This window comes from Mustela erminea, chromosome 14, assembly GCF_009829155.1.
Source record: "Mustela erminea isolate mMusErm1 chromosome 14, mMusErm1.Pri, whole genome shotgun sequence".
NCBI lineage: Eukaryota > Metazoa > Chordata > Mammalia > Carnivora > Mustelidae > Mustela > Mustela erminea.
Window position 1 is genome coordinate 48,095,872 of NC_045627.1, and position 6,000 is coordinate 48,101,871.

The following is a 6,000-nucleotide window of genomic DNA, read 5'->3' on the forward strand; positions in this document are numbered from 1 at the left end:
ATTTTACCCTTAGGTATATACCCAAGAGAGCTGAAAACATATTTCTACCCAAAATCTTGTATGTTGAGGTTCATGGAAACATTATTCATGATAGCCAAAATGTGAAAAAATCCAAATGTTAACTGATGAACGGATAAAGTAGTGTGTTCATATAATGAAATAGGATTCAGCCATAAAAAGGAACAAAGTCGTAATGTATGCTACGAGGATGAACCTGAAAAATACCATGCTAAGTGGAAAAAACCAGACACCAAAGACCACATTACATACTATTTCATTTATAGGAAATGTCCAGAATTGGCAAACACGTAGAGACAGAAAATAGATCAGTGGTTGCCTGACTGGGGCAGGGAGGGAACGTGGAATGCAGAGTGACTGCTAATGGATACAGGGCTCTCCTGAGGATATGGAAACTGTTCTGGAATTAGATCGTGGTATTGATTGCACAACTGTGCGAATACACTAAAAACCACTGAATCGTACACTTTAAAAGGGTGAATTTTATGGTGCATGAATTATATCTCAATTTATATCCTACCCTATGTCTTACTTTTATGGTCTGAGAATTGAAAGCACTACAGGAGATCAGAGGAAAGTTGAAAGTTAACAGGAGGATCCAGGAAGGCGTCCTCGAGGAAGTGACACAAGTCTTTTTCCTAACTCTCAAGTCTCTGAGAATCGCTGGCTTATAATCAAGTCCTGAAGCAATGCTTCTCCAGAGCAGTAAGGTTCCACTTCACACTCTGATACTCCTTCCTAGTGTCTTCCTTTCCTCTGTACAGGGTTTACATCACATTCATACAATCCAAGCCTCCCTCGTCCATCCACGTTTCAGTGGACATTTCTTCTACATCTCAATACATTATTTTTCATAGTCATTTTTATTTTTATTTTTTTTACCTTTCCCTGTCTTTTTAAAATCGAAGTAGAGTTGACATACAATATTTTATTGGTCTCAGGTATACAACATAGTGATTTGACATTTATATACATTATGAAATGATTGCCATTATAAGTCTAATTGCCACACAGAGTAATGACAATATATTCTAGCCAGATTTAGAGCAGATGCAGTGTAGCAAAACAAAACTTTTAAAAATGACTGACCCCCCTTCCATCAAACAACATGGAAAAAATTACAGTCTCCTTCCCCACCCACACCAGGAAAAACTGAGTGAGGAGGCTATCCTTCCACTCTTGTGAGGGGGTAATCCTACTGCCCCTGCCAAGATGGCATCAGGGAAGGTCAGATAGGCAGCAAGGACTTTCCTCCTCAACTAAATCAATCCCCTGAGTATCAGTGGAGAACGTGGTGGGAGTCTGAACACCCACCTCCCCTCAGCAGCAATGTAGAGCCTTCTCCCCTCTTTGAACATCAACAGAGGCCAGATAGAAAACCTGAACTCTTGGGGTGCCTGTGTGGCTCAGTCAGTGAAACATTTGCTTTCAGCTCAGGTTATGATCTCAGGGTCCTGGGATCGAGCTCCGTGTCGGGCCCGTGGCTCCGCAGGAAATCTGTTTCTCTCTTGCCCTCTGTGCTTTCTCAAATAAATAAACAAAATCTTAAAAAAGAAAGAAAGAAACAGAGAGAGAAAGAAAACCCGAACTTCTTCTTCCACCTAAAAATAACCAGGAAGTGTCACCATCCTCGGCCAGTGAAAGCCAGATAAAACAGTCTTAAGGAAGGTCCAGAGAGTCCTAACATATGAAAATGTCCAGCTTTCAGCTAAAATCACTCATCATACAAAAAAAAAAAAAACCTCAAAAACCAAAAAACAAAAAAACAGGAAGATCTCAAACTGAATTTAAAAAGATAATCAACAGACACGAGCACCAGGATGAGACTGAAGTTAGGATTATGAGAGGAAGATTTGAAAGCAGCCATGATAAAAATGTTTCAACAAGCAATTACACACATGCTTGAAACAGTAAAAATAATTAGAAACCTCATCAAGCAAACAGAAGATATAAAGGGAAGCTAAATGGAAATATTATAACTGAAAAATATAATGACTGAAATGAAACGTTCAGTGGATCAGTTCCACAGCAGAATGGAGGGGACAGAGAACTTTGTCAAAGGAATTCAGGAGTGGCAGGATCATGCCAGATAAAGGATATTTGGGAGCAAAGAAAATTACCAGAGTCAAAAGAATTTCATAGCAGAAAAAGTATAATTTCCCCAAGAAGACATGGAGATCTTAACCGTGTGCACCAAACAGCAGAGTTATAAAATAATGTGAAGCGAAAACTGATAAAACTGATAGAGAGCTAGAAATATACACAGTTACAGAAGGAAACTTCAATGCCTCCCTCTCAGTGATTAAGAGAAAAACTAAATAGAACATTAGCCAGGAGAGAGAGGAATATAACACTCCATCAAAGAACATACCTGATCAGCATGTCTAGAACACCCCACCTACCAATAGCAGAATGCATATTCTTTTCAAGGGGTCACAGAACATACACCAGAATGACCATATCTTGGGCCACAAAATAAGCCTTAACAAATTTAAAGTAATTAAAATCATAAACAGTACGTTCTCTGATCACAATAGAATCAAATTAGAAATCAGTAACAGAAAGCTAACAGGAAAACCTCCAAACACTGGGAAACTAAACAGAACACTTCTAAATGATCCATGAGTCAGAGTGGAAGTCTCAAGGGAAAATTTTAAAGGGCATTTAGCCCAGTTACAACATATGAAACCGTGAGACACAGCTAAAATAATGCTGAGAGGGAAACTGGTAGCACTAAGGGCACTTATTACAAAAGAGGAAAGGTGGAAACAGTATGGAGTTCCATCAAAAAATTAAAAAGCATATCATCCAGCAATTCTCCTCCTGAGTATTTACCCAAAAGAAACAAAAACACTAACCCCAAAACATATCTGCACCCCTATGCCCATTGATGCATGAGTGGATGAGGAAAATATGGTATATAGTCAATGGAATATTATTCAACCACAAAAAAGAAAGAAATCTTGCTGTTTGCTATTACAACATGGATGGAACTTAGCATTACACTAAGTGAAACAAGTCATAGAGAAAAACAAATGCCATATGATCTCACTTATATGTGGAATCTTAAAAAACAAGTTCTAAAGAAACAACCTCACAGATACAGAGAACAGATTGGTGTGTGTCAGAGGCAGGGGAGAGGGGGTGGGCAAGATGACTGAAGGTGATAAAAAGGTACAAATTCTTAGTTATAAAATAAATAAATCAGGGGAGGTAATGTATAGCACTGTGGCTATGGTTAACAATATTTTATTGTATATTTGAAATTTGCTAAGACAAGAGATTTTAAAAAATTCTAAACCCAAGGGAAAAAATCTGTTATTCTGTGTGGTAATGAATATTAATTGGGGTTATTGTGATGACCATTTCATAATATATACATATATCAGATCTTTATGTTACATGTCAATTATATCTCAATTTTAAAAAAGAGGAAAAGTCTTTTTATTTATTTATTTATTATTTATTTGACAGAGAGAGATCACAAGTAGGCAGAGAGGCAGGCAGAGAGAGAGAGGAGGAAGCAGGCTTCCCGCCGAGCAGAGAGCCCGATGCGGGACTCGATCCCAGGACCCTGAGATCACGACCCGAGCCGAAGGCAGCGGCCTAACCCACTGAGCCACCCAGGCGCCCAAAAAAGAGGAAAAGTCTTAACTCAATTATCTAAGCTCTCACCTCAAGAAGAGCAAAATAATCCCAAAACAAGCAGAAGGAAGGAAGTAATAAAGAGGAGAAAAAAAATCAATGAAATTGAAAACAAAAAAGTAATGTAGAAAATCAATAAAACAGATTTTTTTAAGTCAATAAAATTGACAAAACTCTAATAAGAGTGATAAGAATAAAAGAAAGAAGGCGCAAATTATCAGTATCAGGAATGAAACAAGGATATTGTTACAGACTCTGCAGATAGCAGAAGGATTAATATGGGAATACCACACACAGTTATACATACATAAATTTCACAATGTAGATGAAATGGGTCATTTCATTAAAAAGCACAAATGACCACAACTCACCCAATATGAAACAGATAATTTAATAGGCCTTCTATAACTATTAAAGGAATTGAGTTTATAATTTAAAATCTCCCAGAAACATCTCCAGACCCAGAGAATTCTATTAACTGTTTAAAGAAAAATTAATACTAATTCTATGCAATCTCTTATAGACAATAAGAGGGAAGACTTCTCCATTTAAGAAGATATCATTACCCTAATACCAAAACCAAAGACAAAATGAGAAAGCTATAGACTTTTCTCTAAGGGTACAAAAATATATATTAGAGCTAACCTCATACTTAAAGATGAAAAAAATAAATGCTTTATCCCCAAGACCATGAGCAAAGTAAGGATGTCTACTTTCATAGCTCTTACTTAATATAGTGCCATAAGTTCTAACCAGCATGACAACAGCAAGAAAAGGAAGTAAATAGCGTATAGATTGGAAAGGAAGACATAAATCTGCCTCTATTTGCAGATTTGGTGGTCTAGAGAATGGTCTACAGAAAATTCCAGTAAATGTGCAAATATACTCTTAGAACTAACAAATATCCTACAAGCAAGATTGTAGGATAAAAGAAAAATGCGCAGGGGTGCCTGGGTGGCTTAGTTGGGCAAGCGTCCGGCTCTTGATCTCAGCTCAGATCTTGATCTCAGGGTCATGACTTCAGGCTCCATGCTGGGCTCCATGCTGGGCATGGAGCCTACTTAAAAAAAAAAAAAGGAAAAGAAAAAGATACAAAAACCAATTCTATTTTTATATATTAGCAGCTAGCAAGTGAAATCAAGATACAATACCATTTACAATTGCTCAAAGACAGTGGAAAACTTAGGTGTAAATCTAACAAAACATGTATAGGACTTACATGTTGAAAATTGTGCAATGCTGATGAAAGAAATAAAAAAAGACTTAAGTAAGTGGAGAAACACATCTTGTTCATGAATTGGAAGACTCAACACAGTGAAGGTGTTCATTCTCTCTAAATTGATATACAGGTATAATGTAATTTAAAAAAAGATTTATTTATTTACTTGACACAGACAGAGAGATCACAAGTAGGCAGAGAGGCAGGCAGAGAGAGAGGGGGAAGCAGGCTCCCTGCTGAGCAGAGAGCCCGATGCGGCACTTGATCCCAGGACCCTGAGATGATGACCTGAGCCGAAGGCAGGGGCTTAACCCACTGAGCCACCCAGCCACCCCTATAATGCAATTCTTACTAAAATCCTAGCAAAAATTTGTATAGATATAGGTTTTAAAAATTATATATGGAGGCAAAGGAACTTAAACACCGTAAATTTTTTGAAAAGGAAGAATAAACTGGAAGGAATCCATTTACCCAATTTCAAGGCTTCTTATAGAGCTATAGGCATCAAGACTATTTAGTATTGACAGAAGTTCAGTCATGTAGATCAGAGAATAGAACCAGAGAACTCAGAAAAAGACCCATAGCAATACGCCCACCTGATTTTTTTTTTAAAGAGATTTTATTTATTTATTTGAGAAAGAGTACAAGCCAGGTGAAGGGGTAGAGAGAGGGGGAGAAGCAGACTCCCTGCTGAGCAGGGAGCCCAATGCAGAACTTGATCCCAGGACCCTGGGATCATGACCTGAGCCAAACGCGGTCACTTAATCCACTGAACCACCCAGGTGCTCCGCTCACCTAATTTTTGGTGAGGGCACAGAAGCATACATGAATGGTGCAACTGGACATCTATAGGCATAAACAAATACATAAAAATGAAACTTGATCTAAGTGTCACGTTGCGTATAAAAATCAACTTAAAATAGGCCATGCACTTACAAATATAAAGTGTAAAACTATAAAACCTGTAGAAAAAAATCTTAGGGGAAAAAACTACAGGCTGTAAGAACCAGCCAAAGTGTTCTTATGTAGACACCAAAAGGAAAGGAAGGAAATCTGATAAATCTGACTTTATCAAAATTAAAAACATTTGTTCTGCAAAAGACCCTGTTACAAGGGAT